Source organism: Anabrus simplex, chromosome 8 (assembly GCF_040414725.1).
Source record: "Anabrus simplex isolate iqAnaSimp1 chromosome 8, ASM4041472v1, whole genome shotgun sequence".
Lineage (NCBI taxonomy): Eukaryota > Metazoa > Arthropoda > Insecta > Orthoptera > Tettigoniidae > Anabrus > Anabrus simplex.
In genome coordinates, this window is record NC_090272.1 from 114,471,751 (window position 1) to 114,481,998 (window position 10,248).

At 42.6% G+C, this 10,248-nt stretch overlaps 1 non-coding gene across 1 annotated transcript; it reads left to right on the forward strand.

Annotated features, from left to right (window-relative positions):
• The first annotated feature begins 2,418 nt into the window (after positions 1-2,418).
• Positions 2,419-2,490, forward strand: TRNAP-UGG (transfer RNA proline (anticodon UGG)). The gene has a single exon. It is a non-coding gene; the product is annotated as a tRNA-Pro (tRNA).
• Positions 2,491-10,248: the final 7,758 nt, after the last annotated feature.

The following is a 10,248-nucleotide window of genomic DNA, read 5'->3' on the forward strand; positions in this document are numbered from 1 at the left end:
AGAGGGCGGTTACGAATATAAAGTAAAGTACACATTATTATTATTATTATTATTATTATTATTATTATTATTATTATTATTATTATTATTATCGAATACGCCAAGGATCCAATTCCCATACCGTGTTAAGGCCCTTCCTGTTTTATTTACGGCGAGTGCTGAGCTGACACATCGATCTTTCGCTGGAGACTTGGATTTTCCATTCCAAGCGAGCAGCTTAAACACTGTACACAGAAACGCCGATCAGCTGCGCGGTCTTTTTCACGTCTTCCACAGTGGATTCTAATCTCGTAGGCTACTGTAAACGTTTAAAATAATTTGGTTTAGATTTTCTACTTTTTTTTCCCTCCACTTTTGTTAGCTTTAAAGTATTTCACAGGGGACTCAAGCGTCACAGCATCACACACGTCTTGCTCACAGCTGGCAGCTATTATGAATACTGAAGCTGAACACGCTGTTGCAGCCAGTACTGCGAACAGTTTTCTTGGATCCATCTTCAAAGTCCCACACATTATGAGGACTTATCAACAGTGGAATGAACTCGAAAAATAAGATATATCAATATCATATTAAATTATTATTATTTTGCTACATACACCACTGAGAACAATAACTATTCATAGCCATCTACGTATGAAATATAAGTGTTGGTAACGAAACCAAATAACATACAACCTGTGATATATTTTCCATATTTATCATCATTATCATCATCATCTGTTTACCCTCCAGGTTCGGCTTCTCCCTCGGACTCAGCGAGGGATCCCACCTCTACCGCCTCAAGGGCAGTGTCCTGGACCCTCGGACTCTTGGTCGGGGATACAACTGGGGAGAATGACCAGTACCTCGCCCAGGCGGCCTCACCTGCTATGCTGAACAGGGGCCTTGTGGAGGGATGGGCGGAATGGAAGGGATAGACAAGGAAGAGGGAAGGAAGCGGCCGTGGCCTTAAGTTAGGTACCATCCCGGCATTCGCCTGGAGGAGAAGTGGGAAACCACAGAAAACCACTTCGAGGATGGCTGAGGTGGGAATCGAACCCACCTCTACTCAGTTGACCTCCCGAGGCTGAATGGACCCCGTTCCAGCCCTCGTACCACTTTTCAAATTTTCGTGGCAGAGCCGGGAATCGAACCCGGACCTCCGGGGGTGGCAGCTAATCACGCTAACCACTACACCACAGAGGCGGACTTCCATATTTATACAGGACAAAAATGTTAATTCATCAAGTCAGTTCACTAGAATATCTAACCAAACTGAAGAAAGCTCCTGACTTCAGGAACAAGTAACAAATCTAGGGAACGATTTGGCGCTGAGGAAGCCTTTTCACCGATCAGAAGTCTGACTGACATCAAAGGGACCGCTAAGGTCTTGAGCTGACTCTCAGTATAATCCTGGCTTTTGACAAGCAGTCTAGGTTTGTTTGTTTGTTTCCTTTCTCTCTCTCTTTTTTCTTTTCAAATTTATGTAGTCTTTGGTGCTGTCGTTAGTGTGATCAGCTGCCACTTTCGGAGGTCCGGGTTCGATTCTCGGCTCTGCCACGAAATTTGAAAAGTGGTACCGGGGTTGGAACGGGCCCCACTCAGCCTCGGGAGGTCAACTAAGTAGTGAGTTGAAGCGGACTTCGATTCCCAAATCAGTCAACCTGGAAGTGGTTTGCCGTGGTTTCCTACTTCTTCTCCAGGCAAATGTCGGGATGATATCTAACTTAAGGACACGGCCGCTTCCCTCCCTCTTCTTTGTCTATCTCTTAAAATCTTCCCATCCCTCCGCCCCCACCCCACTCCACACACACAAACAAGACCCCTGTTCAGCACAGCAGATGAGGCCGCCTGGGCGAGGCACTGGTCCTCCTCCCCAGTTGTATCCCCCGACCAAAGTCTCACGCCCCAGGACACTGCGCTTGAGGCGGTAGAGATGGGATCTCTCGCTGAGTCCGAGGAAAATACCCCTGGAGGGTACACGGATTAACAAAGAAAGAAAAAATATACGTATACCTCTCGTAACCTGTCGGCCAACATTCTCATAGAAAAAACGATTTTTACCAACGAGGTTCCAACCTGCTAACCACGGTGTCAGTCCATATTAATTTAATGCCTTAACGATCTCGGTCACCAGGCGGGCTTCTAAATATTAAAAAAAAACGAACAAGAACTACCCTGTCCCCGATCCAGACGATTTAACCTTACGCAGAATCACCGGTCCGGCCGGGAATCAAACTCGGAACCCCCAGCACGCTGACCATTCAGCTAGGAAGCTGAACGAAATTAGCCGCTACCATTTAAGTTATTTCGTAATTAGCGGCACCTACAAACTTGAAGAGAGACCTAGCGCGGGACAGCCCCCGTCATCTAGTAGCTAGCGACAGTACTACAATAACACTTGATACATTAACTTTTTATATACGCTACCCGAGCCGTGGCCCGTTGGTCTAGGGGTATGATTCCTGCTTTGGGTGCAGGAGGTCCCGGGTTCAAATCCCGGACGGGCCCGATATTTTCTTAAGTAGAGAAGAAACACGTTCCATAACGTTAATTGCCCTGTACCGTTACACAAACCACAAAACTTCTTGCTCTTCCCTTTCTGGCGCGCACATTAGTTTGAAATTTCCGGATCTACTATTACGCACTGGAATGCATGACGTCATATTTAATGGTTTCTTTTGCCACTGCATAAGAAGAGTGGTCAGTCACTATTGATCTGCATTTAGGGCAGTCACCCAGGTGGCAGATCACCTATCTGTTGTTTTCCTAGCCTTTTCTTAAATGATTGCAAATAAACTGGAAATTTATTGAACATCTCCCTTGGTAAGTTATTCCAATCCCTAACTGAAAATGAAAAGCTACAACCTGTTTTCCAGTCATTGACCGGGTCGGGGATGTAATGAATGAAGCAGATATAGGATATTAGTACGATGGGATCGCCACTCCCAAAGTGATTTATTAATGAATGATAGATACTATGAAATGAGAATGGAGAGTGTTGCTGCAATGAAAGATGACAGGGAAAACCGGAGTACCCGGAGAAAAAGCTCTTCGCTTTGTCCAGCACAAATCTCACATGGTGTGACCGGGATTTGAACCACGGTATCCAGTGGTGAGAGGCCGAGGCGCTGCCGTCTGAGCCACGGAGGCTTCTCCCCAATCCCTAACTCCCCTTCCCATAAACGAATATTTGCCCCAATTTGTCTTCATGAATTCCAACTTTTATCTTCATATTGTGATATTTCCTACTTTTAAAGACACCATCCAAACTTATTCGTCTACTGATGTCCTCCCACGCCATCTCTCCACTGACAGCTCGGAACATACCACTTAGTCGAGCAGCTCGTCTCCTTTCTACCAAGTCTTCCCAGCCCAAACTTTGCAACATTTTGTAACGCTACTTTTTTTGTCGGAAATCGCCCAGAACAAATCGAGCTGCAAAAAATGCCAAAGAATGTAGAAGATTTCTGTGGTTTATCTGGGACTATGAGTGATAAGTGATATGGCAGGTGTCATCCCGGTATTCATTTGTAACAGTGAAAGGGAAACCATTCACGAACCACTTGTTGAGATAAAATGTTCGGTGTGATCTTACGTGAGTTTTTGTTATTGCGTATTATTAATAGCAAATTGTCCGACTCGTTGGCTGAATGGTCAGCGTACTGGCCTTCGGTTCAGAGGGTCTCGGGTTCGATTCCCGGCCGGGTCGGGGATTTTAACCTTCATTGGTTAATTCCATTGGCCCGGGGGCTGGGTGTTGTGCTGTCCCCAACATCCCTGCAACTCACACCACACATAACACTATCCTCCACCACAATAACACGCAGTTACCTACACATGGCAGTTGCCGCCCACCCTCATCGGAGGGTCTGCCTTACAAGGACTGCACTCGGCTAGTAATAGCCACACGAAATTATTATTTTAGTAGTAAATCACTGTCCCTCACTCTGTCCATTGACTTAATACAATCTGTACATTGCTTAGATGTTACGTTTACCGGGCGAGTTGGCCGTGCAGTTACTGCCGCGCAACTGTGAGCTTGCATCCGGGAGAGAGTGGGTTCGAACCCCACTGTAAGCAGTTCTGAAGATGGTTTCCCCGTGGTTCCCCATGTTCACACCAGGCAAGTTCTGGAGCTGTACCTTAATTAAGGCCACGGTCACTTCCAACTCCTAGACCTTACCTATCCTATCGTCGCCATAAAACCTATCTGTGACGGTGCGACGTAAAGCAAATTATAAAAAAAAGCTGTAACGTTTAGCTTAAGTCTATCAACTGAGATTTTCCCTTACCGGTAAGGTACTGAAAATGTTTATATCACATTCATTCCTTGAGACACCGCCTTATAACTCCGTAGTTACTATTTACTAAATAAAGTTAGCACATAAATAACCGACAGACCTATTTTCTTGGTGGCTGATTATTACATTTCTACTTTCAAGGTACACAGTTTGGACCTTCAAAGCTATCAGTCCGATATTGTCTCGTGGCTAAGTTACCTGGCTTTCATCCTGCAGGTTTGGATTCGATATCCGGTATATGTATGTTAGACATGAAGTGCACATATAATAATATAAATATTAGGCCTGTTGAGTCGTAACAAGATAGGTGCTAGTGTGTAGCATGAATGCTTGCTCACAAGTGAAATCGTTTTTCATGGATTCACGCACTTTCTTGGCGTGTCAGCTACTAACCTACTGTACCTAATGGGTATCTTTACCACCAGATCGAAGTGCACAACTCTTACCGTAACAACTAACCGTAAGATATTATACATGTAGACATTGTAAGTCAATTAATTGGGAGTTTCTTTTCTCCATGAAAGCAGGAGAGGCAACACTTTTCCCTGATCAGTTAGGAAAATTACTATAGACCATTTCACATTAAGAATACAGTATTGATCTTGTGATAACGAGGTTGTCATATCGAAGAGCTCTACTCAACAGCATCACGGGGACGCGGCGGCACATATAATGATTTCAAGATAAAAATGGGAAGAAACTAAGCTGAAAATTATTTTTATGAAAACAAGGATATAGGGGTTTTAAATGGGATTATTTAGTTTTTTACAGCAACAATGGTAAACTATGGCACATACAAAACCTCTGTATTGAAATCCAAGGCGAATTGGGTGAAAAAATAAACACATATTTTTATAGGCTCGGTAGGGCTGGGAGATGCAATTAATTGCATTCAGTAAGTTTGCCCAAACAACCCCGGGTACTGATTTGCCGTCTTACCATCCCACGAAAAGAATGGTGTCAGTACAAGTCATGTCGTGATGTATCGCTGTACACCACAGCATCAACATCTTCAGTAACAACTGCTGTACAGTACAAGAAGATCAGAACACATACACTAAAAAGCAGTTTACTTCTCTTCAACAGTGATAAACTGACGGTGATTCAAAGAGAAATGGTTTACGCGTTACATGAACCAGAGCAACTCAGAACGAAAATAAAGGAAGGCAACAAAGCAATGGCTGTTCCCACCATTGTGCTTCCTCCCCGCGGAAGTATTTATGAATTAAAGCACGTTAAGTAGCAATTTTAATAACTCATGGGCAAAAAAATGCCTTATCCCTTTTCTCTCTTTCATAATACAATATAAAGTACATTATAATATTCCTTAATCACGAGGAATTTTGAGTGTGTTAGAGGGGGTGTGTTCACTCCTTGTAGGTCCTTAAGAGCAATACTGTTTTGTTAACGTGAAATGATCTATAGCCGGGCTGAGTGGCTCAGACGGGTAAGGCGCTGGCCTTCTCACTCCAGCTTGGTAGATTCGATCCTGGCTCAGTAGGGAAGTATTTGAAGGTGTTCAAATACGTCAGACTCATGTCAGTAGATTTACTGGCACGTAAAAGAACTCCTGCGGGACAAAATTTCGGCACCTCGGCGTCTCCAATAACATTATTATTCTTTCTTTCTTTCTTTCTTTCTTTCCTTTTTTCTATTTTCTTTCTTTCTTTATCCATTTACTCTCCAGGGTTGGTTTCTCCCCCGGACTCAGTGAGGGATCCCACTTCCACCGCCTCAAGGGCAGTTCCCCTGAGGTGAGATTTCGGGTCGGAGGATACAACTGAAAAGGAGGACCAGTACCTCGCCCAGGCTGACTCACAGGGGCCCTGTAGGGGCATGGGAAGTTTGTAAGGTATAGACAAGGAAGAGGAAGGAAGCGGCCGTGGACTTAAATTATGTACCATCCTGGCATTTGCTTGGAGGAAATGTGGGAAACCACGGAAAACTACTTCGAGGATGGCTGAGGTGGGAATCGAACCTCCTCTACTCAGTTGACCTCCCGAACCTGAGTGGACCCCGTTCCAGCCCTCGTACCACTTTTCAAATTTCGAGACAGAGCCGGGAATCGAACCCGGGTCTCCGGGGGTTACAGCTAATCACGTTAACCACTACACTATAGAGGTGGATTTAGCCTTTCCTTTCCTGTGCAAATAAATTATAATCAAGATAAATCAGTCATAGCTGTAAACGGATTGATGCATTAACGTCATATAACTGATATGTGCCACTCAAGAGAAATATATAATTAAAATGTGACGAACTCCATTGAGTTTCAATAAAGACTGTACTGTGTTACGTCAGTCGTAATAGTTATTTATTGACATATTTTATTTCACATTAGAGCACAAATCAAACCATATACATCCAGATTTTCAAGGAATTAACATGGAATTTACCTTTCCTCATCATCCTCCTCCAAAACCTCTTCATTTTTCCGACCTGCTGCTCTTTTATCATCAGATATGACATTGTTTTCGTTGCAATTTTTTTTTTAGTTTACGTCTTATATGTTTGCTCTTCACAATCCTTTTCTCTTCTCTATTTGCAATTATGTCAGTCGTAATAATACAATATTTCATAAGAGTTATTATTATTTGGTCATCTTTGGGTGTACTGTATAGAGCCATTTATTTAAATCCAGTATTTTAGTCCGTGAGATATTAACGTTTACTAACCAAATAACCCACAAAGGACAGAGACAGGCAGTCTGCCTGTTCCGTTTGTTTGTCAATTACCATCCTGGAGGCCAGTGGCGGCTCGTGAACAAATTTTCAGGGGGTTCACAACAAATTTTTTGTTCAAGTCTCAAATATACCAAAGTAGAATGCAAATAAGTGCAAAATCATTTACTTAAATAATTTCACTAAACGTTCCTTGTATGATTTCTTCTCTACTCATAATATGGTTGAACCCTTATAACTGAGGATGCATTTTTCCGAGACTAATCTGTGAGTGTACAAGAAAACTAAAATTACGACTGCCGGGCTGAGTCGCTCAGGCTTTAGCTGAGGCTCTGGTTTACTGATCCTGCAGTTACGAACACCTGTTCAGAATTAGGTACTAGCGCAATCTCCCGGCGATGTAATGCAATAGTAACTTTGGGAGCTGTGGCCAATAGTAACAGGGGAGGTGGCGGACTCTTGTGGTCAGCAGTAATACTACCTCTGGTTTGAGGGTGGTTGTAGACGGAAAGGCACATTTCTTAACGTGCTCCTCGCCTATGGATATATATGTGCATAAACCATGACGTCATCTCCATGCGCATGCATATAGTCTTAAGGCTCGTAGCAAAATCTCCAGTGCGCTCCCTGGCATTGTAATTCGAAACGAGCAGCTGTCAGTGTAACGAAGCTTCGATATAAGTCGAATATTTTCGATCGATTGACGAAATCAGGTCGAAAAAAGGAAACGATTTTGAATTACCGGTATCCATGATTGCGTGAATATGTGTTAGAAGTGGGTGTTCATGTGCTCAAGTGCTCCTGAGAGCCCACCGCCACTGCTGAAGGCTTATTGGTTCCACTGAAGGTTTTATAACTGGGGACAAAACATGACGACCTCACCAGCGGCAGCCTGGTGTCTATTAGCGGCTTGTAGGATTTTTTTACGTCTGCTATAGCTGCAGCTGCCAAATCGTCTACCTCATTAGCACCAAAAGAGCCAGAGCAAAAACAAAACATTTTTATGGACTTCATTATTTGTAATTTCGATGTACACTGAGTTATTTAATTATTATTACTAGAGATGGGAGTTATAGGTACGAATAGGTTTAGAATGCAAATATATCTGATCAAGGCGCAAGTGTAGTCTACACGCTCTACAGTTTTGCCGGTTTGCTGCATAAATTTTAGGGGCTCTGATAGTTCAGACCGCAAATCTCACTGCACAACCGTCGTGCGGGTAGAAGACACTTGCGCCTTGGTTTAATACGTTTGCAATCTTATTCGTGCCTATAATTCCCATCTCCAATACGGTATCACTATATTACTATTGATAATGCTAGGAGGATCATTATATTGCACACAACACGAAAACGACTGAAGAAAGTGGTTTGGCAACCTGTCCACAGCAAACAAGAATCACTTAGAACTCCTTAACTCAGCAGGGTGCAGCTCGCTTCCAGGAACCGAGGCCGTCGTATTTTGTCCCAAGTATATGCGATGACAGGAAAACCCCTAAAACGCATAGCGGCGACAACATGAGATGCAATAGGTATCATGAGAAGTGAGGCTGTTTGCCATTGCTTTCCTCATTGGGCTGGAAAATTCTATTGCAGCAGGGCTGATCGTATAAGTAGTACCTATCGTGACACACAGTTACACTAATCGTACTCAGTACCAACCATATATCAGCAGACGTAAATGAGACTGGGATTTCACTGGAAGCTACATTTTGCTCAGGCAAGCGACAAATTTAGAATAAAACTCCCATCAGGTCTTTCGAGTCGACGCCTTATAGATGACCTGCACGTTTGTGAGGACGGGGCCCTTCCTAACATGAAATCTAATACTGATTACGGCACAAACACCCGAACCCCGAGCAATAGGATTAACTATTGAAAATCAAAATCCCCGACCGGAACGAAAATCGAACCAGGGACCCCTTGGACCAAAGTACAACATGCTAACCATTTAGCCATGGAGCTGGACAATAAATAAATAAATAAATAAATAAATAAATAAATAAATAAATAAATAAATTTGTTGTTGTTGTTTGAGTCATCAGTCCATAGACTGGTTTGATGCAGCACTCCATGCCAGCCTATCATGTGCCAACCTTTTAATTTATACGTAAATACTTCATCCTACACCTGCTCTAATCTGCTTGTCATATTCATACCTTGGTCTTCCCCTACCATTCTTACTGTCTACACTTCTCCCCCAAAACCAACTGAATAAGTCCTGGGTGTTTTAAGATGTGACCTATCATTCTATCTCTCCTTCTCGTCAAATTTAGCCAAATCGATCTACTCTCACCAATTCGATTCAGTATCACTTCATTCGTGATTCGATCTATCCATCTCACCTTCAGCATTCTTCTGTAACACCACATTTCAAAAGCTTTTGTTCTCTTTCTTTCTGAGCTAGTTATCGTTCATGTTTCACTTCCATACAATGACACGCTCCAGATGAAAGTATTCAGAAAATTCTTTCTAATTCTTATATCAGTGTTTGAAGTAAGCAATTTTTTTAAAGAAAGCTCTTCCTTGCTTGTGCTAGTCTGCATTTTATGTCCTCCTTACTTCTGCCATGGTTAGTTATTTTACTACCCAAGTAACAATATTCATCTACTTCCTTTAAGACTTCGTTTCCTAATCTAATATTTCCTGCATCGCCTGCCTTCGTTCGACTGCACTCCATTACTTTTGTTTTGGACTTATTTATTTTCATCTTGTACTCTTTACTCAAGACTTCGTCCATACCATTCAGCAACTTCTCGAGATCTTCTGCAGTCTCTGATAAAATTTCAATATCATCGGCAAATCTCAAGTTATGTTTCCTCTCTTGGATTGTGATTCCTTTTCCAAATTTCTCTTTGATTTCTCTTACTGCCTGTTCTATACAAACATTGAAAATCAGGGAAGGGGTGGATGGGTTGGAAAAAACTGCAGCCTTGCCTCACTCCTTTCTGGATTGTTGCTTCTTTCTTCAAAGCCCTCAGTTCATATCACTGTAGACTGATTTTTATACAGATTGTAGATAAATCTTCGTTCATGGTATTTGAACCCAATCAATAAATATAAATTTTTCGGAATGCCATTCTGAGCGGGAAAGGTGACATAAAGATGCTTTACAGAATAGGCTGAAAAAGATTGCTTTTACAATTCGTAGGTAGATATCAGGTGAATACATCTAGGTGTGTTGAATCTAGTACATCTGTGTCTCGTAACACGAGCGGATCTCTCTCTCACAAAACGCTAAGGGAAAAGAAATCACCATGACAACCTCTGTAACTGATTTAACAA